This window comes from Giraffa tippelskirchi, chromosome 1 (genome assembly GCF_054371585.1).
Source record: "Giraffa tippelskirchi isolate mGirTip1 chromosome 1, T2T-mGirTip1v1.2.pri, whole genome shotgun sequence".
Taxonomy (NCBI): Eukaryota; Metazoa; Chordata; class Mammalia; order Artiodactyla; family Giraffidae; genus Giraffa; species Giraffa tippelskirchi.
The window spans coordinates 86,341,792-86,366,986 of NC_137275.1; the positions used below are offsets into that span (position 1 = coordinate 86,341,792).

Consider the following 25,195-nt stretch of genomic DNA (forward strand, 5'->3'; position numbering starts at 1 on the left):
GGTCTTTATGGGGCTTTATGAGAAATAGATAATAATTCAGAATTATCAGCATAATTGTTTAGAAGAAGTAAATAATATTTATAATGCTCTTAGCATGAAAAATATCATGAGTTATTGTTAAAAATTGCTCATTCAGACTGTCTAACATCATATTTTTATGTAGTAGGTGCTTGGATGAAGATATTTTATAATATCACAAACTGTTAGAAGGCTATCTACTTATCATTTAAAGTGAGAAAACAGTAATTGTTAACGCAGATTATGTAGCAGAAAATAAAATGCATTGATTTTGTTAGAAAAACAGGTTTCTCAAGCACACAGTAAGTATCTGTGTACTTTTTTCTCTTAATCAATTAACAGATATTTAAGGTAAGTGACCATGGGCCAAGCACAGTGTTACACATTGTGGAGAGAGACTAAGAGAAATTAGTACAGTCTTTTCCTTGCAAGAAATAAAGTTTAGAAGGGAACACAGACAATAGGCCGTGGAAATTTTGATGCAAAGTAAATTTAACTGCATTATTCTCATCAAAAGGAACAGTGTGAAGGCAGATCTCATGTTTCTGTGGATAAGAGAAAATGCCCCACAGGAATGACATTTACGATGAGACCTAAAGGGAAAATAAGACTTGTAGAGGTTAAAGGGGGTGTTTAACAAACTCCATGAAATATCAAGTATCCAGTAAAAGCTAGGGCATAGAGAGTGAAGTGGAAAGGGCTCAGAGGAGCCAGAGAAGAAAGAAGTCCTGTGAGCTATAAGAAATCTGGATTCTCTCCAAAGGGTGACGGGAAGCTATTGAAGGATTTGTGTAGGAGTGGGGACTGACGTGTGTGTGCAGAACTCTGTGCGTGGGTCTGAATGAGGCAGGCGTGACATGAAAGAAAGAACTCAGGCTTCTTCTCAACATGGAATCTAAACAAAGCGTGATATTGTACCAAATAAAGGAGCATCCCTTCATAAGTTCAACTATGAGCAAAGAAATAAAATAAAGACTATGTTTCTTTCTTTCTTTTTAATAACTTTCATGTCAACAGTACACATACCGCAAGAGATTTCTGAAGATATCATACATTAGTGGCAGAAGAGAATTGTACCTTGGGCACACGAAATATAAAATTCTAGTCATTACCCCACATTTGTTTATTTAGCTGCTAAAAGATATCTTGAACAAAGAGTCTGGTCAACAGAGAAGGTGTCAAAACATCAACAGAGAGAGATCTTGTCGGAGCTTAATTAGGGCTTCCAATTAGAAAACCAAACTAAGGATCTTATTAGCACTCAACTAGGCATTCTCCTTGATTTGGAAGAGCCAACCATCACCTACATCTAACTGAGCTAACAAAAAGGATTTTTTTACCTTTATGATGACCTCCTGATGGGCCTAAGTCCACAAAGACAAGCAGCATGCGAGTCTCAGAAGCACAGGGCATACTTCCTGCAGTTCTCCAAGTAACCACTACAACTCACTTTTTAAAAAATACTGGAACAATTTGGACAATATATGGCCTTGTCTACTGCTCTTTGATACAAATTATTACATAAAGACCATGGCTACTACTTTTTTAACTTTACAATATTGTATTTGTTTTGCCATACATTGACATGAATCCACCATGGGTGTACATGTTTTCCCCTTCCAGAACCCCCCTTCCACCTCCCTCCCCATCCCATCCCTCTGGGTCATCCCGGTGCACCAGCCCCAAGCACCCTGTATCATGCATTGAACCTGGACTAGCGATTCTTTCACATATGATAATTTCCATGCTTTCATGCCATTCTCCCATATCATCCCGCCCTCGCCCTCTCCCATAGAGTCCATAATACTGTTCTATTTATCTGTGTCTCTTTTGATGTCTTGCATACATGGTTATCTTTACCGATTGACTAAATACCATTATATATGTGTTAGTATACTGTATTGGTGTTTTTCTTTCTGGCTTACTTCACTTGGTATAATAGGCTCCAGTTTCATCCACCTCATTAGAACTGATTCGAATGTATTCTTTTTAATGGCTGAATAATATTCCATTGTGTATATGTACCACAGCTTCCTTATCCATTTGTCTGCTGATGGGCATCTAGGCTGCTTCCATGTCCTGGCTATTATAAACAGTGCGGCGATGAACATTGGGGTACACGTGTCTCTTTCAAGTCTGGTTTCCTCAGTGTGTATGCCAAGCAGTGGGATTCCTGGGTCATATGGCAGTTCTATTTCCAGTTTTTTGAGGAATCTCCACACTGTTCTCCATAGTGGCTGTACTTGTTTGCATTCCCACCAACAGTGTAAGAGGGTTCCCTTTTCTCCACACGCTCTCCAGCATTTTTGCTTGTAGTCTTTTGGAAAGCAGCCATTATGACGGGCGTGAAATGGTACCTCATTGTGGTTTTGATTTGCATTTCTCTGATAATGAGTGATGTTGAGCATCTTTTCATGTGTTTGTTAGCCATCTGTATGTCTTTTTTGGAGAAGTGTCTGTTTAGTTCTTTGGCCCACTTTTTGATTGGGTCGTTTATTTTTCTGGAATTGAGCTGCAGGAGTTGCTTGTATATTTTTGAGATTAATTGTTTGTTGCTTCCTTTGCTATTATTTTCTCCTATTCTGAGGGCTGTCTTTTCACCTTGCTTATAGTTTCCTTTGTTGTGCAAAAGCTTTTAAGTTTAATTAGGTCCCATTTGTTTATTTTTGCTTTTATTTCCAATATTCTGGGAGGTGGGTCATAGAGGATCCTGCTGTGGTTTATGTCGGAGAGTGTTTTGCCTATGTTTTCCTCTAGGAGTTTTATAGTTTCTGGTCTTACGTTTAGATCTTTAATCCATTTTGAGTTTATTTTTGTGTATGGTGTTAGAAAGTGTTCTAGCTTCATTCTTTTACAAGTGGTTGACCAGTTTTCCCAGCACCACTTGTTAAAGAGATTGTCTTTTCTCCATTGTATATTCTTGCCTCCTTTATCAAAGATAAGGTGTCCATAGGTGCATGGATTTATCTCTGGGCTTTCTATTTTGTTCCATTGATCTATATTTCTATCTTTGTGCCAGTACCATACTGTCTTGATGACTGTGGCTTTGTAGTAGAGCCTGAGGTCAGGCAGGTTGATTCCTCCAGTTCCATTCTTCTTTCTCAAGATTGCTTTGGCTATTTGAGATTTTTCGTATTTCCATACAAACTGTGAAATTATTTGTTCTAGTTCTCTGAAGAATACCGTTGGAAGCTTGATAGGGATTGCATTGAATCTATAGACTGCTTTGGGTAGTATACTCATTTTCACTATATTGATTCTTCTGATGCATGAACATGGTATATTTATCCATCTATTTGTGTCTTCTTTGATTTCTTTCACCAGTGTTTTATAGTTTTCTATGTATAGGTCTTTTGTATAGGTCTCAGAAATTTGCAAACAGTTCTTTTCCCAGGCTGGTGAAATGCTAGGAAAGATACTCTAAAGCTACACTATGGGACAATAAAAATACTTCCTACACATCTAAAAATCATACGGCCTAGTAGTAATTTTGAAACTCCAACATCTTATCACAGAAATATAGAGTGACTCTATCTTAGAAATCGCTGGTTAGATTTCTGGGAATTGATGTCCCAGAGTTACCTAGTCATCATGGGTCCAACTCTGGTTTTCTTCAAGAGATCTCAACAAGAATCTCAAGAGATTTCAACAAGAGATTCTCCAATTGCTTGAGTGCTCTCATTTTGTGATTTTTAAATATGCGTTACATTTGTTCCTCTTGGCATTGAGTTTAGCAAACATAAATCTGTTTCAAAGGTTTTCATTCCCAGGAGAAATGTTTTAATATTTAAATTGGCTTGCTATATGACTTAAATTGACTTGCACACAAACAAACAAACAAAAAAAACATCTCCCTACCTTCAAGGCAGAAAACTTACTCTCATTTTCTTCCACTGAATGTCTAATATCAAATAGTTGATGAATGGAAAAGATAATAAAAGAGTGGATGAATGAATGAGCAGATTCACACACTTAGAGCACCCTCCCTGGGCCTTTTGCTTGAAGAGCTCATGTAGGCATTTCTTCCTGCGTCTTAGGCCTCACACAGGCTTTGCGTGTGTGTGTGCTAAATCGCTTCAGTCGTGCCTGAGTCTTTGAGACCCTATGGACTGTAACCCGCCAAGCTCCTCTGTCTATGGGATTCTCCAGGCAAGAATACTGGAGTGGGTTTCCATGTCCTCCTCCAGGGAATCTTCCTGACTCAGGGATCGAACCTGAGTCTCCTGTGTTTCCTGCATTGCAGGGAAATTCTTTACTGCTGAGCCACCACGGAAGCACCAGACTGGCTTTAAGAAGGATAAAAAGGTCCTTCCTGTTCTTGCTGCCTCATCTACTCTCCTTTCTCAAGGGAGAGAAAGGCATTCTGAGATCAGGGAGGTAGCAATGGATCAGAGAGCAGATAGGCTTTATACTCCAATCTTTGTTCAGCCAGGAGAGAGAGTTTCTTTCTCCTGGGAACAGACCCATTTGGCCCCAGGCTTTCAAGAGAAGGGATAATTACATGACTAATATAAGGAATTGTTAAGCTTAAATGATTCCTTTGTTTTAAGTTCCCACTTTGGGAAACACAGAATCACTTCAGTGTGCTAAATGTCTCATTATTACTTAAAGGTATATTAGATGAATTTTTATCCTAACTGGAAATAGAATTTTTTCTCAAACAGGAAATATCTTTTCACTCAAAATTAAATGTGGTGAAGTAAATGCTGAAAGAAAAAAATACCAAATTCATCAGATAATAGATATAATAATATTCATACTGTTATTAATACTAATGGCAATAGCTAATATTTACCAAACTCTTATGTGCTGGGCACTGTTCTTATCCTCACAACTACACTACCAGGTAGATAGGTACCACTGTTATACTCATTTAGAGACATGGAAACTAGGCCCCATATCAAACAGCAAGGAGTCAGAATGAGGTTTTGTACTCAGACAATCTGCTTCCAGTACTCACTCTAAGCTTCAACTAGCTTTTCTCATGAATGTATGAAGCCTACTTTACTAAAAGCAAATAGAACTATCAAAATAAGCAATTATGGAATGGTCCCAACTATGGAATATTGAACGGTTCTTTTTCAGTGTGTGGTCAACCCTCAGTCGTAATTCAATTAACTTTTTACATCAATAAACATTAATAATTGATGTAATGACATTCACTTATGTCACAGACTTCTTCCACATTTCAACTAGTGTGGCCTTTTCTACCACACAGGTCCTAAGATGGCCTGAACACAGACACGGTGGAGATTAAAGAGAGGGAATCAGACTGGAAAGCTATTTTTAAAGAAAATTTATAATTTACAAAAAGGAAGAGATAGTAAAATGTATACTTCAGAGCCAAAAAAAAATTTTTTTTGGCTAAATTTGCAGGTTTATGAAGGAAAAATAGGAGACAGGTGGGTATGGGCCAAGCGGTGGGAAGCCTGGAACAGGCATCTCTACTAAGGCCTTCGAGTTGATTTCTAAAACTAATATTAGGTGAGTCACTTCAGGTTTTTAAACAGGAGATAAAGAATGCAAAATGGTATTTCAGAAAAATTAATCTAGCAAATAAAAAAAAAAAAAAAGAATTGGAAGAGAGAGAGACGAACTGCAGGCAAAATACCCAGGCAAAATACGCAGGAAATACCACAGCCCCTTAGCAATCAGAGATTGAACATTCATAATTTCAACTTGTCCCAAGTGATCTCCAAATGTTCTCATTTCTAATTTTTCTAGGGCACAGAGTTATGAGGCCAAATTTTGAAAGCAAGTGTTAGCTAGCACTTTTTGCTTCTCAGTGGGGTTTTATCTCCCCTCTACGCTGCAGCAGGGTCCCATACTCAGTCTGTTTCACTAAGTGGAGATGGATGTTCCTTTATGCAAAACGCTTCCAGGTAAACTTCAGCTACAGTGGCTTCTTTGATGGATCGGATGGTAAGGAGTCTGCCTGCAATTTAGGAGACATAAGAGACGCAGGTTTGATCCCTGGGTCAGGAAGATCCCCTGGAGGAAGGCATGGCAACCCACTACAGAATTCTTGCCTGGAGAATCCCATGGACAGAGGAGCCTGGTGGGCTAAGGTCCATAGGGTGGCAAAGCATAGGACACGACTGAAGCGACTTAGCATGCACGCAAATGCACCACGATACAGCAATGAGATTGGTGATGGAATCGTAAAAGTCCGACACATTCACCCCTTGGGAATGTTCAAGCATTCTGTACTTGCCACATTCCAGGTGTCCTGTCAGCAGGAAGGCAACAGACGTTAAGGAGAAAAGGGAAACAAGAAGACATCAGAAAGGACTGGCAAGACATACTGGCTGACTAGTGATGAGAGCAAAGAAATCCAGATGGGATGTCAAGTTTTCAAGCCTAGGAGGCAGGGGGCATGTTAGCGCATAATAAAATAAAACCTGGAGGGTACAGAGCACCTAAGCAAACATGACAGGTGTCTGTGAACACTAAATAAGGATCTTAAAGGCTGATTTAAGCGAACTCTTGTCTAGAGGAAGGGAATCAAATCGGGTAACTTTAGCGTTCTCTGAAATACATCCTACAGGATGTGGAGTTTATCTACCACTCTTTTCTTCTGCTCTTTCAACAATGCAGATTTGGGGCACTCTAATTTCTTGATTTTCCAAATCAAAACTGTACAGTTTTGTCTTTTCTTTCAGAAAACACTGTCTAAATCTTGAACTGTGCCTGACAGGGACCAAACTCCCAGTTTTCTTGACTGGTTTCCAGAGGGCTCTATTTTCAGTCAGGGACAAGTGATTATCTGAGAGGGACAAGTGATTAACTTTTGTGCATCTAAATAATGATACTGATTTCCATCATAATGGTGAGAGAAAAGCCAGGGGTGAAACACCTTTCCGCTGTTAATTTTTCGCCTTTGTTTTCCAGGAAAAGCTTCAGGGTGACAAACATCCTTCGGAATAATTAAAGTTAGATATAAACCAAGAAGGTAAAAAAACAAAAACAAAACAGTAATTGCCGAGAATTCAAACTGAGAGAATTAGTCACAATGACAAAGAATCTCTATCCCCCCTGCCCCCTGGCCAGCTCCTGGTGGATCACTCGCCTCATCTGTATTCCCTGGGGGAAACAGCAGCAGCTCCAGGGAAGATCAGCAGTGAACAGAGAGTGTGCTATTATGTGCAAATAGTTATTTCAGATGGATCACAAATGGAAGCCCGGTAGGAGAGAAAGGGGGGAACATTCTGCAGCAGGTTTACAAAGCAAAACTTAAGACGACAGGGATGTTTTTCAGTTTTAAGATAATGTTGGAGGTTCAGACACAGAATGGATATTGAGATCAACTGTGCTTTAAAGGGAGGGGGCTCTACACTTCCTATCAATATTTGGGGCTTTGGAGCCTCTGCACAATCGGGTCATTAAACAAGATGCCTGAGGACAAACTGTGAGAGTAGTTATGATTTCCCAGAGCAAGTGGTCAATAAATAAAGTCGAAGTGAACCAGGCAAGTGTAATGCTCAATAACTAAACACCCAAATCTGCCTGCCCCATGAATACACTGCAGTTTACTAAACACAGTAAAAGCTTTGTTATTCTTATGTTTGATGCACCTGAGAATGTAAGTTAGTTAAAGCCTTTTAATCAGCTAAAAGTTAATTCACAGCTCAGTAATATTTGCTAAGTAATTTTTACCAGTATTGTCCATTTCTTTTCATCTTCACACTACCCATGATACTTCATTTTATGAATGGAGAAAAATAAAGTGCAAAAATGGTTAAGAAATTTAAACCAGGACAGTCTTATCTGGTTTAGTTTACTCTAAGGATTGGCTCAGTTAATCCTCACAATTGCTTAAGGAAGGTACTATTATTATCTCTCTATGCTGATGAGGAAACTAAGGCTCAGAGTTTCATGTAACTGCTCCACATTCATAAGGCCAACAAGCCCAACAGTCACCAAAATGTGGACCAATCCTATCTATCTGGCCTCACGGTCCACAGAGAATTCATAAGGAGGGGAACGCTGGAACTAGAAAATAGGCATCCAGATTTGGAAGTCTTTGTGACTCAAATGGTAAAGAATCTGCCTGCAATGAGGGAGACCCAGGTTCAATTCCTGGGTTGGGAAGATCCCTTGGAGAAGGGAATGGCTACCCACTCCAGTACTCTTGCCTGGAGAATTCCATAGACAGAGGAGCCTGGCAGGCTACAGCCCATGTGGTTGCAGAGTCAGACATGACTGAGTGACGAACACTTCACTTTTTCACTTTCTTCCAGACATCAAGCTGACCTAAGCAGGTACACCAAGTTTTCCTCCCTCTCTTGCCCACTGACCTGCCTCTCCTGATCTAGGATAAGAACAATGGCCGCCCCAGATTTCATCTGGATTCACATGATCTCAGAGGAAGAGATCAGGGACTTTATAGTAATCCAACTCTTCTACTCCCAAACAGATTTAGTCTTCTGATAGGATTTTAAAAAGAAGTTTTGTTTGTTTGTTTGTTTGTTTTCCATGCAGAGGACTGGCTTTCTTTATAATGTCAATAAAAAGACAGCTTTGTTTACTAATGGTCAATAAAGGTCTAAATGGACACCTGTATTTTTATTGTGTAAAACAGATTCAGGAAACCCCACAACACCTCTAGACTTAAAATGATCCCTATACTATGTGATACTGTCACTATTGTAAAAAGTCACAGAACAAAATTTAGTCTTACTGCAGGATTGCATAATTCCAGAAATAAATCTTTCAAAAATATACATTTTGGGATGTAGGACTAATTCTAAAATAGGTATCAACCAGGACTGCCTTTTTTCTGCATTGCTGCAGATACCTGAAATATATACATCAAAACCATCTGTACACAGAAATGGGGCCACTGCTAGGGGCAGTAATCTTCTTAGAGTTACAAAAATTGTAGCTGTCTATCAAACAGTCTGTCTGGTTCTTGAAGACAGCCCAATAGAAAAAAAATGCATCTTTATAAAATAATCAAGATAGGCTAAGGTAACAGCTACTCTTGCAAAGTAGCAAAGGAAAAAGTAATACAGAAAGTAGAATAGAAAAGTATGACAACATCATAAAGCAACTACATGCCAATAAAAATTAATTAAAAAAAAAGAGAAAAGCATGATTGGTGTATGCCTGCCATATTCTACACTCTATTTGAACTGTTATGCGCCATTTAATTTAATAGTATGGTAACCATAAACCTGCATAGCAACTGCAGTGATTAAGTAGCTTATCAAATTCTGAAGTACCTGCACTTCTCCATGGAAAGCCCATTGGGAAAGATAAATACATCTAATTTTTAAAATAAGGTTTGGCTCACTTCAAAATAAGTTAGGCAAATAACTTACTCCTTCTGCCCCAAGCTTTCTGACTTTTGAGGTTTTTTTCCCCAGTTTTATTGAGGTGTAGTTGCCAAATAAAAATTGTCCAGCTTAAGACATACAAGATGATGTTACCCCAAGTCTTACATCTTAAGAAGCAGGGAGGTGGATGACATGATATATTTATTCTCTTCAAACTGTAATATTCATTAACTAGGTCAAAAACAGTATCTGCAAATTTCTGTGTAAATAAAATATGGGGAAGTCTAGTCATGTTAAACAGAAAAAAGAAAAGCTCACTATAAGTTAGTAATGGTAAATTATTGGGAAGCAAAGTGTATCTTGCAAGATGATTACTGTTCCTCCTTGTTAGTTTCTATGAAAACAGGTTTTTATTGGTTTGCTTAAAATAGGCACATCAACCCTCTCAAGTGGCACACAGCTTTACATGGTGCTGCTGCAGAAAGAGATTGTGGTACACTTTTGATTTGCATAAATCAACAGACATTTCTGTTTTTATATATCCAGAGTGTATTTGTTCTTTAAAACCTTCTTTTAAATCAGAGAAATGAAGGAGTTCTTTAGAATGTATGTCAGTGAAAGTTTCTAAATAGATAATAAGGGAAGAGGTTTTAGGAATATAGAGAAAATAAATTCTGGAAATTTAGATCTGCTACCATCAAGAGAAAATCTGAATCTTTGTCAAAGTTCAGAATAATGACTCCAATTCCAAGGGTTTGTTTTTCTCCCTTACAAAAAGAAATCGTAATATTTTTCTTGATTATTTGAATAAACCACTCAACAGCACCACCACAATGAATTCAATCACCCATGAGTGCTTTCACTAGGTGCTATGATATGGCATAATATTACATACTTTCTCGGGGTATACTTTTGGTAGTTAATGAAACTAAAACAGATTGCTTTAGTGTTGCTATGGGAACAATCAGATGGGATGGGATGGTAGCTATCTGCTGCCCTATGGGAAAGGATTCATTAGCTCTAGAAGACCTGCATTCCAAAGAATTATTTAAATATAGACATTAGGGAAAAATGCTCAATGGACAATTGGGTTACCCAGTTCTAAAATCTCTTTTAACACATAAAGGTGAGAGATATGGGGATCCTGCAATACTTGGTAAAGAATTCTGAACAGATTCAACTACAGTGGCAAATTTCTGAAGAAACTTGGAAAAGGAACAGATGGAGTTGAGATGTAAGAGAAAACTCATTTGCTCCCAAAAGAACAGGGAAGCTGGTGTCTCATCAGTACACCATAATAGGAGTTGCTCTGAAGCAGGCAAGCTGGTTTCTTTCTCACAGGCACAAGTCTGTACCCGACTTGGCTGTACATGCATTCTGCAGGAAGAGTCTACCTTTACAGTCCACATTTCTTTAAAAAGAAAAAGTGAAATATATCATTGAGCTCAACAATGAAAGTCTATTCCTTTGACACTGAAGAAAATACATAAATGGGAAGTCTAAGAATCTGGTATTTGCAAAGCAGACACAATGGCATATGACAATGGCTGTCACCACAGGAAACATGGGAAAACAGTCTGAGAAAAATACATTAAAGGAGTTTCAGAAGTTTCCCTGTTAAGCAGAGTAAGTTCTTTCCCATAGCTCTACTCCATGAAATAAGGAAAACTTAGAAGTCCACGGATATTGACAAACATTTCAAAAATTACTTTTAATTACAAATGTCAGTTAGGGATTACCATGTTTTTACATGCAAAGTGTGAAATAATGCCGGTAGAAGAAGTGATACAGAACTGACAATGAGAAATGGACTCCAAATCAACTACCCACCAGGGAAAAACAACACAAAACAAAAAACTGGAAGCTAGATGATTTTTCTGCTTTCTATACATTGAAACTAGAGGAAGCTGATAAACTTATGAACTTCTCAGCGCCTGACCATTAACTTTTTGCTCAGTCATTAGCCATGTGGCCTTGAGCAAACCATTTAGTCTCAATTTTCTTGCTGACAAAGTGAAGAGACTGAATTTCAGCACTTCCGAGACTGTGTGCAGCCTGTGAAAGAAGCACTGGGTGCAGGTCTGTGTGGGTTCTGATTTCCCAGGGATTTCAGGTCCACACAAAAGGTGCCCAAGGATTCTGCACTTTACTGGACTCTCAGTAGTTCTGAAGCAAGTGATTCTTGAAACCCACTTTTATTCATTCAACAAAAATTATCTGAATGCAAACTATAGGCCAGGCGTGGTGGAAAACACTAGAGCTACAACAAGTGAGTGAAATCAACAAGATCCTTGTCTTTGTCAAACATTCAGTGTTAGGGATCTAGCTCCCCAACATAATGGTTTTATAAATAAACAGGTTGCTTCAACTTAAGAAAGAAAGAAAGATAAATGGGACTTCCCTCCATAACCCTTGAAAATTAATTTCTTAGTTGATCCACTCAAATGATTAGCATTCCAAGGCATAGATGCATGATCATTATTATATGTACAGTTCACAATATCTTGTTCCTGGGATTAAAATTTCTCAGTAGCAAATTTGGTTCATCTTTTCCCTTTAAGAATTTCCACTTAGCTTTCACTTCTTCCTTTAAAATGAACATGCTCTTGACAAAATTTTAATGTCAGCACTCATTACTAATCCCTTCTGTGTGTGCTAAGTCACTTCAGTCAGGTCCAGCGCCTTGTGACCCCATGGACTGTAGCCCACCTGGCTCCTCTGTCCATGGGATTCTCCAGCCAAGAATACTGGAATGGGTTGCCATTCCTTTCTCCAGGGGATCTTCCTGACCCAGGAATCAAACCCAGGTCTCCTGCATTGCAGGCAGATTCTTTACCATCTGAGCCATCAGGGAAGACAATCCCTTCTGTACTCTCCCATACATGACAGGGCTAGAAACTTGAGAACTACATTTCCCAGATTTCCATGATGTTAGGGTTCTGGATAAACTTAGGTTTTGCTGATGAGATGTACTCAAATGATAGTCAAAAATGAAGGAATGTAGAAGTTAACCTTACACCAGCATCTGACAGAGCTGCTGCCTGTGGTTTTTGGTTAACAGCTTTTAGTGACTGGCAACCCCACATTTACTAGTTTAGGGGCTGTGGAGCAATTATAGCTCTGTCAGGATTTTCCTTCCTTTGTGGATGGCAGCAGGAGTTTCATGGACACTTGTTCATAGTTTGCAGTGCAATGAACAATGATAACAATTAAAAAAAAAACCCAAAGAACTCTGATACTCTACTTTTCCCAACCATTTTTGTAGGTACTTAATTCACTGTTTTTAATTCTGTTTCAATTTGAAATACCTAGTATTTTCATTTCCTGTCTTGAATCCTTTCTCCCAAGAAAAACCAGTGATTTAGATCTGTCAAATTTCAAGATGTTTATTTGTTCATGAGTCAAGGCTGTGGAATTTTCAGAGATCCCACAAAAAGGTGTAGCATAAGTTTAGGTGGTCTCAAAATTATCTGGTGGAGGCTTTAAAGAGGGCAGGTCACTACCCGCTTGTCCTTTCTTATTCCACCCTCCAAGGCTCACAGGACCTTCTGAATGGGGCATGTTCGCTCTCTTATTCTCCTTTCTTCTCTCTTGTTACTCCTCACACTTGTGACAGGCCTGGGTTGAGTTACAGAAACACATCTCTAGGTGTGGGAATACACATTTTCTTCCCCATTCTCTTCCATTTCCCAGTTTGTCTCTGAATGGGTTTATCACAGTGTAGAGGTCCTGGTTGAATTTAGGAGTGGAAATAGGTAAAGTAGATCTTACGTTGTTTTTGGTCCACTTCAAGGGACCAGAAAAGACTTCCATGTGGCTCAGCCTAGCTCTTCAAGCACTACCCTGAGGTTTAGGGCCAAAGGCGTAGCTAGCAGCTACTGATCATAAATGGACAGACTTCTCTCATGATCTGAGGTGAGAGCTGGTAGACGAGAGAAGATTGGTATTTACAATTCCACATCCAGGCCAGCAGTCTCTCTGCCGATGAACATCCACTGAAACTCACTTTGAGTTTCAGAAAATATTGATAAAAATGCTGCTTGTTTATATGTAGAACATTAAATAATTTAAACCAGGGTTAATGCATAGTCAAGTTTCCATTTTTACCAAAACAAATTAAAGCAAAGTAACTCAGGATTTCTTTAGGGTAGCAAAATGCTAAGGACAGTACTAGGAGAATCAGTGCTCAGATACACTACCCTCCAGTTCGCTCACTCTGTGGAAGTCATACTTGCCTCCATGCTGCTTCATGGGCACTCAGGCTCTGTCCTGTCTTAGAGGCATGCTCTAGCTGTTCACGGGAAGAAGAGCCCCTTTTCCATGGATCTCCTGGACGACCTCCTCTCTGATTTCAAATCTGCTCAAATCCCAACTCCTCCATGAGGCCTCTTCTGACCACCCTTTTAAACAGTGCCTCCAGCTCTTACCCTGACACTCCTTTATCCCACTTTACTTTCTCTATTTCTGTGCGCTTATCACCTTCAAACCTCCATTATAACTTGCTTATTTATACTTTAGTGTATCTACTGTTTATGTTTTGTCTCCACTAAGAAGGTAGAAAGGAATTTTATGTGGTTTACCGTCACATCCTCTTTTCTCATTCCATAGCCCTCTCTGCACCAGGGTGAAGTCCTTTTCCCAAACATTTCAGGTTTTGGATTCAACCACATTAAATAATGTCATTGGTTAATACAGAATAAATAATTTACCCTATAAAAACAAGAAAATATTTGTTGTGTCTCTTTTTGTCCATATCATCTTTCAGACGGCAGCAGAAACATGAATCCAGTATCAACCGTGTCGCATCCTCAGTGCAGTGCCTGACCCTTCTACCCAGTCAGGTTTAATTCTGAACTTTATAAAATTCGATATTAAACCCTTTTCTCCTATTGCTTTATCCCCAAATAAGAGAAAACACCCTTAAACACCTGAAACTGCTTTCCCAACATGACCCAGCACATTTTCATCAGTCTCAATGAGAAATTCAGTCGCAATACAGACATTCCATGTTTATTTCAGCCAATTTCTTTTGCTCCCTAAGGGTATTTTTTCTTGACTATTCTCTCTCCAGGAAACAGCAAAAGAAAAGAAAAAAGGAAAAAGAAAAGAAAAAAAGAGATTTTCCAAATTCAGCTTCTCATTGCCTAAGTGACACGCTGCATGGCATGCCATGTATTACATCCTAACACCATGAGTCCACATCATGCAGCTCATTTCTGTAGAGACTATCTTCCATTATTTTGGATTTTCATATCCTTTCTACCAAGTTCAATCATCCTTAGTTCCTTTCTACTTAAGTCAATCATCCAAAAGTACCCAGACTACCAAAGATGGATAAAAAGATCTTACCTCTAAGTTTCCTAAGCAATCTTAATAACACAAACACATTTATTGACAGTGTTACATTTTATATTTCCTTAGGCTTCATTAATACATTTTAGTGACTGCTACACTGTCTCGAAGCCAGATCGCTCACTTGACTTATTTACCTTGTACTGTTAATGTTAATAAGAACTAGATTATTAGAGAACAATAAGACAACTTTAAAAACTGAAATAATAACTCACGGACAGTCTCACTTTTTCCTGCCTCTCCTTGTTAATTATGCTTGCAACTGAACATTTTAACCCGAATTCAGGAGAAAATTAAGTGAAAAATTATTTGCCTGAAGTCAAACTTGAAAATTCCATGCTTTCAACTCGATCTGTTATTTAGAGTATCATTAACTGAAGGAAGTGGGACAAAACTAAAGCACATTTATGTAGGAGAGATCATTTGTTAGGCTCTGTGGATGGCTATTATTTAAATAGCCTGAGGAGCCACAGTCTCTACTGGGTAACAGAGATGATGATTCCTGCCAGCACAGCAAGGCCTCTTGGTTAAGGTAACTTAAGAGCAAACTGCTTTCAGATTCTCAGGGACAAGGAAGTCACTGGGGGTAAATCCCAGTCACATGGTTACCAGTCAATTTTGTTCAGCTGGACAGCTCTAGTATAAACCATCAAAAAGGAGCATGGTAAATATGCAAATCATCACTGACTAAACAAGTATTTACAAAGTACCACATATAGTCCAGATACTATTCTAGACACTGGGAACAGAGTCACGAAAAAAAATAAATATTCTTACTTTCCTTCAGGTTACATTTTAGGGAGAAAGAAAGATAATAAACAAAATAAAACAGCTACAAAGAATACCGGGCTTCCCTGATGGCTCAGCAGGTAAAGAACCTGCCTGCAATGCAGGAGACAGGAGAGGCAGGTTCAATTCCCTGGATCTGGAAGATCCCCTGGAGGAGGAAATAGCAATCCACTCCAGTATTCTTGCCTGGAGAATCCCATGGACAGAGAAGCCTGGAGGGCTATGGTCCAAAGGGTCATGAAGAATTGGACACAACTGAGTGACTAAGCACACAGCACAGACAGTATCACTGGAGGATAAATGCAATGGAGGAAAATAAGATTGAAGTGCATGACAGCAAGCACCTGAGAGGTGGTGGGTGGGTGTGGGGGGAAGAGGAGGCACCACGTTGCACAGAATAGTCAGGGAAGGCCTCACTGAGGAGGTGACTTTTGAGCAGGGACATGAAGGTGAGGAATGTATGGATACATGGACTAAGTGTTCTCTAGCAAAGACAGAGCTTATATGAGGAACAGAAAAGAGGCCAGCATGGCTGAGGTGAATGAATGAGGGTGAGGGGAGATGAAGATGTAATTAAAGAGAAATGTGAGCAGAAAAGGCATCCCAGGTGGTGCCAGAGGTAAAGAATCCACCTGTAGAGGCAGGACACAAAAGAGACACAGGTACGGTCCCTGGGTCAGGAAGATCCCCTGGAGTAGAAAATGGCAACCTGCTCCAGTGTTTCTGTCTGGAAAAATTCCATGGACAGAGGAGCCTGGTGGCCTATTGTTCATGGGATCGCAAACAATCAGACACAACTGAGTATGCATGCATGCACCTGGGCAGAAGAGAAGAGAGGTCAGAATCCATAAAACCTTAAAGATGAAGGCAAGCACCCAGGCTCTTAACTTCCACAGTGGAGAGGGACTGAGCAGGAGAGGAGTAGAATCCCACTAATATTTCATCAGGAAAACATGGGCAGATGGGTTGAGAATGTGAGCTAGGGAGAAGTTGGGGACCTTTAGACACGGGCCACTGCAACGATCCAGCCCAGCCCAGCGCAGAGCGGGAGGGGATAGGTCATGATCAAATCCTGGGTGTGTTTTAAAGACAGAGCCGTAAGAATCTTCAGATTCTATACCAGATGTGAAAGAGAGATGTTAAGAATACAGCTGTTGCGTACTAAGAAAAAGGACAGTAGGAAGAGCAAGCTTATAAAGGAAGCAGGCTTATAATGGGGTGTGGTTTGGGACATTTGAGATATCTCTTAACACAGGCAAATGGAGATACTGCTAAGTCGCTTCAGTCGTGTCCGACTCTGTGCGACTCCATAGACGGCAGCCCACCACGCTCCGCCATCCCTAGGATTCTCCAGGCAAGAATAATGGAGTGGGTTGCCATTTCCTTCTCCAGTGCATGAAAGGGAAAAGTGAAAGTGAAGTCGCTCAGTCGTGTCTGACTCTTAGCGACCCCATGGACTGTAGCCTACCAGGCTCCTCCGTCCATGGGATTTTCCAAGCAAGAGTACTGGAGTGGGGTGCCACTGCCTTCTCCAAAACAAGCAGTTAAAAGCATGAGGCTGGACATAGAGAAAAACACTGGATTGGAAACACAGATATTTAGGAATCAACAGACTGAGGATGGTTTTGAAAGCAAGAAAATGGACAGGATGACCAAAGGAAAGACATGCAGACAGAGCAGAGAAGCAATCTAAGGACTAAACTTTGGGATACTCTAAGAGGACACAGAACCATGAAGGGGATTAAGAAAACCTAGTGGCAAATTAAGGGACAAACAGGAGAGCTTTTCCCTTAATTTCCTGAGAAACAAGTGAAGAATGTATTGGAAGAAAGAGGGAGTGTCAACTTGCCAAGCAGTCCAATACAGGAAGGCCTAAAAATTGGCCCATGGCAAAAAAAAAAAAGTTCAAATACTATAAAACAGAATCTTATCTATTAAAAACACAGATACCATTCTTTGGAAACTATTTTTTTAGGAGCTGTATCATCCTATGCAGACAAAGTAAAATCTCAAAATATTCTATTTGACATTTACACTTCCAGGTGTTTTGTATTCACTACATCTGCTTATAAAGATACAATGATCCATCTGCCAAAGCCACCATCTCAGCCTGATAAAGCAGTGGCTAACTCTAGGAGCTAATTCTTGATAATTCTATCTTCTCCTTTACACTTATTTGCTGGGCAATCAATAATATGCATTAAATGAAACAATGATAAAGCTATTTCACAGACTTTAATAACAACTGCAAACAGGTAATTGAGATACTCACTTTTCCACAAGGGCAATTCATTACAATAAAGAACTACAGATAAGCAGCTAAGCAATTACATCTAGAGACAAGAGTCAACCACCAGGCTTGCCTGGTTCACTGAAGATCAAACTGAGTGTCCAGTGTGATAATAGTGTGTAGGCAACTTAGGAAACTGAATATCTGACCTAAATCCCAACGAAGCTGCTGGGTGCAATTCATCACTTGGACCGTCTACATGGATTTGGCACAGTGCCAAGTAAAGATGGTCAGTAAGCAGTGGAGACAAGAAAGAATGGTATGCACACTCAGGGTAGCTGCAAAGGACCATGTAGGTTGTACCCTGTACAGTGCAGAGGATGCTAGTCACCTAGATTGCCATATCATGACATGGGTAGTGCAAACCTGCCAGCCACAGGTGGCAGCACTGGGGAGCATCTACCAGCCTCTGACTTTTATCCTAAAGTTAAAAAGCAATCACAGTAATGGCACCTATATGCTAAATATCCGTAGAGATGGCTATAAACTGAAAACAGGCCTACAAAGATGTGTCATGCAAGAAAAGACAGTTACTAAATGCCTACGGATGGGTTTGACAAATTTTACCTTACTATATGTGAATGCAACATGTTTACAGCATTTGACGATAAACTGCCAGAAGGCAGGGATTGCTCAAGCAAATGCTAACGACCAGAAGCAGTTAACACCTTCTTAATGTTGCCTTTAGTATGTGATGGATGACCTTGCAACATTAAAGCAATCCATGACAAGCACCTTTAAGCAATGCTGATTCAGAAATCATTTAAAAGCTCTCTTTTCAAGATATGCTGGTGACTTTTTTATCCTCTTAAGTTTGGGGAATCAATGTTGATTCTGAAAAGACTGTTCAATTTACAGTGAGTGCCACACAGCAGCATATTTTGAGTAGAGGTACTGAACTACGCCAAAGCCTTTGACTCTGCGGATCACAATACACTGTGGAAAATTCTGGAAGAGATGGGAATACCAGACCACCTAACCTGCCTCCTGAGAAATCTGTATGCAGGTCAAGAAGCAACAGTTGGAACTGGACATGGAACAACAGACTGGTTCCAAATCGGGAAAGGAGTACATCAAGGCTGTATATTGTCACCCTGATTATTTAACTTATATGCAGAGTACATCATGAGAAACCCTGGGCTGGAAGAAACACAAGCTGGAATCAAGATTACTGGGAGAAATATTAATAACCTCAGATATGCAGATGATACCACGCTTATGGCAGAAAGCGAAGAAGAACTAAAGAGCCTCTTGATGAAAGTGAAAGAGGAGAGAGAAAAGGTTGGCTTAAAGCTCAACATCCAGAAAACTAAGATCATGGCATCTGGTCCTATCACTTCATGGCATATAGACAGGGAAACAATGGAAACAGTGACAGACTTTATTTTTTGGGGGCTCCAAAATCACTGCAGATGGTGACTGCAGCCATGAAATGAAAAGATACTTGCTCCTTGGAGAAAAAGCTATGACCAACCTAGACAGCATATTAAAAAGCAGACACATTATTTTACAAACAAGGTCCGTCTAGTCAAAGCTATGGTTTTTCCAGTAGTCATGTATGGATGTGAGAGTTGGACTATAAAGAAAGCTGAGCACCGAAGAATTGATGCTTTTGAACTATGGTGTTGGAGAAGACTCTTGAGAGTCCCTTGGACTTCAAGATCCAACCAGTCCATCCTAAAGGAAATCAATCCTGAATATTCATTGGAAGGACTGATGCTGAAGCTGAAACGCCAATACTCTGGCCACCTGATGTGAAGAACTGACTCATTGTAAAAGACCCTGAAAAAAAAAAAAAAGACCCTGATGCTGGGAAAGATTGAAGATGGGAGGAGAAGGGGACGATAGAGGATGAGATGGTTGCATGACATCACCAACGCAACGGACAGGAGTTTGAGTAGGCTCCGAGAGTTGGTGATGGACAGGGAAGCCTGGCATGAGTTCCATGCAGTCCATGAGTTCACAAAGAGTTGGATACGACTAAGCAACTGAACTGAACTGAACTATCAGGCAGGTCCAAGCTATTTGGCTCATTGTCCCTATTTCAGTAATTTTCCAAGGAAAATACCCTATTTATTTTCTAGCAGTTTCTGCTCTGCATTATCCTCATCTCAATTAAGAACCATAATACATGATACAATAACTTTGTCCCACATACAGTAATTTAAAATTTCTGGAATATCTACTGAAATCACAAAAGAACAGTGGCATTAAAAAATACATATCACTCAGAATTTTAGTTATTTAAGTCTCAAGACATGCTTTTCCCCATAATTACACAAAGCTCCATAGAAAACTGAAATATCCTTCTGTCTCTTACTGAAAATTACAGGAATCAAAAGCCAGAACACACTGCAAAGCACCTGGGCCGTTTGACTTGAATCCCTCTGATTCTCAAGAAGGTAATTCCTCATAATAATTCTCAAGCCACAGTTAACCACATAACAAACACAAACATCAGTCAGATTTGAAATACAAAAGCAATAAACATTTTATATGTTAGCTCAAGTGATTAAATATTAATAGAACTTAACTAGCTGACAAGGAGCTAAGAGCTGGGAAAAAGGACAAGGGGTTGAGGGGAAAGGTGGTGAAAAGATGAGACTTTCACATTTGCATTGTCCACCATGCTCCAATCAACTTCACACTTAATACATATACTCTATGTCTCTGTATCTTTCCTAGATATACCTACATCAGGATTTTACTCAGACATCTAATAGAATAATCAATATGTTTCATCTACCATCACGGGAAAATTCCTGCAGGTCGTAATTCATCCATCTTATCATTTCCAAAAGATCTGAAGGCTTTCAAAATTCACTCGATTCACTTCAACTCATGTTTACTGAGCACCTAATATATATCAATACATCAATGACACTGACAAAAAGCCCTGTTCTCCAAGCACTCATGTTCTAGGGTAGTAAAACTCATTTGGTCAATTAATAAATCATTTTGGAATTCTGAAAGAATTATCTAAACTATACAGAAATTCTTAGATATGCATTTGTTTGCTTACTGATTGCATTGTTCCAAGTACCTGTTAATAGTCACTCAGGGGCAGATACACAGAGCGAGGTCTTGGGATAATTGTCAATGGTTGACATTCCTGCTTTTCCATGTGTGTAACCTCCTCTGTGTGTCATTGTTAAAGTCATCAGTTTTTACCTTGGGGTATAAATTAGTGTTATTGATGATTCCCTAACTTACTGAACCTGCACTTACTGAAAAAGAATCTTCTACAATGGAGTCTGGAAACATGTACTCTTTAAAGCCCTATAGTCGGTCCTGAGGCATACTCCAGTTTAAGAAAACTCCTTTTAATAAACCCTAAGAAGAAGAAATAGCATAGGTGAAGGCTATGGATAAAAGAAAATTTCCTAAAACATAATAGTAGCATGAAAGTGAAAGTGTTAGTTGCTCAGTCACATCTGACTCTTTGCAACCCCGTGACCCCATACCTCCAGCCTCCTCTGTCCATGGCATTTCCCCAGAAAGAATACCAGAGTGGGCAGCCATTCCCTTCTTCAGGGGATCTTCCCAACCCAGGGATCAAACCTAGGTCTCCCGTAATGCAGGTTGATTCTTTACCGTCTGAGCCACCAGTGAAGCCCATGATAGTAGTATAATAACAGCTAAATCTTCTCCTGTACTCATGATATTTCTTGCAGTGTTGTAAACTGTTTTCTGATATTCTTTCACTCCACTATTACAATAACCAGTTTTCTTGTTTTGCAAAACTACATGGGAGGCTGAGAATCTTGCATCAAGTCCCAAAACTCAGTAAGCGGCAGAGCTCAGTTCCAAACCTTGACATGATGATGCTGAAGTCCCTGTGCTCTGTTGCCACTTTGCAGAGGAATTTATCCTAATCATCCATTACTTTTCTAATTTAATTGGAAAATAGGTACAGATATAAGAGAGACAGGTGTGTGTCTATTTTCCTCTGTAATACGTATTATTAATATAAACAATGTGTAATTTATTTAATACCCATCTCTGCTAGGAGGTAAGAATCACATGAAAATAAACAGATCTCTAGTATATGCTGGCACCCCTATATTTAGCCTGATGCATGGAAGCATTCAATAAATATTTGTTGATTGACTGAATGAACAAATGACAAGTTTGCAGACTGCAGACATGCATTTTTTACCAGAGGAGTCATACTTGTAAACAAACTTAGCCCATATGGTTAATGCTCTATCAAAGTGCTCATAGAGATCAGTGGGAGACATAAGAAAGAAACTGCTGCTACTGCTAGTATCAAATCCAAAACATTTCTTGATTCTCACAAGGAGCCAACAGCATAGGCAGCAGAGGTATTATTAACCATATTTTGTAGGCAGCTCAACATGAGTGTGCCTAGCAATTCATGCCTGGAGAAGGAAATGGCAACCCACTCCAGTGTTCTTGCCTGGAGAATCCCAGGGACGGGGGAGCCTGGTGGGCTGCCGTCAATGGGGTCACACAGAGTCGGACATGACTGAAGCGACTTAGCAGCAGCAGCAGCAGCAGCAATTCATGCCATAGACCCAAAACCTGGACTGTGGAACCAGAGACCTGTTTTCAAATATCTTTTCTGACACTCCTATCTTGGGCTTTAAGCAAGCTGCTTAGGATCCTTGAGTTTCAGCCATCTCATCTATAAAGAGAGGTATATATTGATCTTGCTTTTTATTCATGGATATATCCCAAGCACTTAGAATAGTGCTTGGCATCCCATTGGCACTAAGTTTATTACTGAATTGCAGTGCTGTTAAAGACTTTAAATATGAAAATATGTATACAAGCACCTAGCACTGTGACTGAGATGGACTGTTAGTCAGTGTTCCCTTGTGACTAAATGTCTCCAAAATGTTATTCCCACTTCCCCTTCCCTTGAAAATCTTGAATGGGACTCTCTGACTCCTTCCCTATTTCAGATTCCCTCTGAGCCATGTAGCTCCTTCTACAGTGAGTCTTAGTAGGTATAGACCTGTGTCTTCCCATGAAATCACCTGATTCACTTAATGCAAAGGGGGGCAGATTTAATTTTTAAATCAGGACAGACTCTAACTTACACCAGGAATTCATTTGCTTTCTCATTCCCATAAGACATACTAAACATAAATCTCTAAATTGTCCTTCTTTCTAAAAACCATGGTATCACTTTAACACATTCTACAGTGATCCTATTTTTTAAAAAGTTAACAAAATTGCAGCACTGCTTTATTACCACTATTCAGACTAATAAATATCAATTCACTACATAGCTACACCTGAGACTTCCTTGCACTGAGATAGTTACCTGGACACTTAAATTCGGCATCCCCAGACCTGTGGCAACCCACACACACACTGAGGCTCACACGCCTGCATCCTCCTCAGACTCCTCCACGCCGCCATCTTTACCTCTTAGTGTAGGAGCAGAGCCACAGGACCAGGGCAACAACACGGCTAAGAGGCTGAAGACAGATTCTGGGCACTGACAATGGCTTTTAAGAATTAATAGAACAAAGCTTCTGTTTGGCTAGTGGCTTTGTGGGTGTGTATGTATGTGGCTTTTTTGGGGGGCAGGGGGAAACTAAGGAGTTACATGAAAATGTCCTTTAAGCCCAGCAACATTGCTATGAGTAGTCATATTTAGATTCATGGTGGGCAGAGTGTTTATTTAGCCTGTGGTAGGAGGGAGAAGCCAGTGCCTGGATGTACTACAAGATTTTGCAAACCTGGTATACTGAGGGAAAAAAATCCAAACTTTAGTGGGCCTATTTTTTGCAACAGTAAAATAAAACTCTAGGTGATTTCCACACTCATATCCAGCTTTAGTGATCTGCATTTTTATTAACAGCTCAATATCAGTGTTGTTATATTTAAACCACAGGCTTATTCTTCTGCACCAGGAAAGGCAGTGATGTCGGGATTTATATAGATAGAGACACAGATATAAATACATGATGAAAATCTTCTGTGAGCCTAAGTTTTAAATAACAGTATGGCAGGGAGACTTTTTTCATCCAATTTAAAGTTAATTTTAATTTTTTAATCAAAATAATTTCTGATTTAATAGAACTAGCTAACTGGATATAATAATATTAACAATGACCATATCAATGCTAATAATAGATAGCACTTATTGATGTAATAGCATTACCAAAACCCACTGAGGTACATACCATTATTACTATCATACCTGCTTCATAGAAAGGAAAATCTTACCTGTAAGATAAGAAGCAGTGCAGTTAAGCAACAAAATAGGAAAATCCAGAATTTGAACCTAGATCAATCTAACCACATAAATCCAGCTGTGAAACACATGATTTTCCAAATGATTACAGATAACCATAGCAATAATTTCCTGGGACAAAAGTGGAATGGACTACGGAAATCATGCTCCAAGAGGAGTTAAAACAGCTGATATCTTCTCCCAGCTCAGCCATTAACTAGCTGAATATCCTTGGAATGAAACTAACCTCTGTTGAGCCTCAGTCTCTTCAGAGGTAGAAGGGGAAATTTAGCCAGATTTTTCCCACTCTGTCTCTGCATGGTCTTTGATCACAAGGGAGGAAAGCATCACAAATATAAAACAGAGACATAACCAGTCTCTGTTTTATGTTTGGAATTAGGCATAATAATGAAGTTTTACATAACATTACATTAAAAGACCTTGGTTCTGAACAAATAGTTTGGAAATCACTGAATTCAATGAGCTCTAGGGTTTTAAACTCTTTTGATATTCTACGGCTCTACTAAATACTTTAGATTGTCTCCTTTAGTATGACTTGTTGAATATTACCTCTTTTAAAATATGAACCCGAAAGATTTCTTTTCAAGGAAGCAAAACCACCAAACTACTTGGTGGATTAACTTTTTCCATTAAGATATCACAAAATTGGAATTGGGGAAAAAAATCACGAAATGGTAAAGTCTTTGGATGTGATTTATTTTGTTAAGAGACTTAATAAATCCTTTGCATTTATGTATTCTTGTAGTCTGGTTTAAATCTTTTCTAAAACGTTTTCTTAAAGTATGACATTTCTTCTCAACAACATGTGAAGGCCCTAAGTATTGTGAGAATGAGTTCTAGGATTAGAGAAACATAAAATGTTTGTGTTCAGCCGTAAATACGAGATTATACATGATTAGAAGTATTTAAGGGAAATCTGTAGGCATCAGTTTCTATGTACTTCCTGGTCCAAAATAACATAAAAGGATATGCAACCTAAGTCAGAGGAAGATGAGACCCTTGTTTGGCCAAGAATAATAGAGAGAGGGGTAGGGGAAGGATGCCGGTAGTAATACTAAAACAGCCAGCAATCACATACCATGTACCATGTGACAGATGGTGCTTTAAGAGCTTACAGATACCAATTCACTTAATTCCCACAACAATTCTGTGAGAAAGACATTGAACCACAGAGTGTAAGTAACTTGAAGAGTCACAAAGCTGGAGGGTGACAAAGCCGGGATTTGAATCAGACAC

At 39.4% G+C, this 25,195-nt stretch overlaps 1 protein-coding gene across 7 annotated transcripts in view; it reads right to left on the bottom strand.

Annotated features, from left to right (window-relative positions):
* Positions 1-25,195, bottom strand: part of PPP3CA (protein phosphatase 3 catalytic subunit alpha) — a 316,719-nt gene that overhangs the window by 108,995 nt on the left and 182,529 nt on the right. The window lies entirely within an intron of this gene.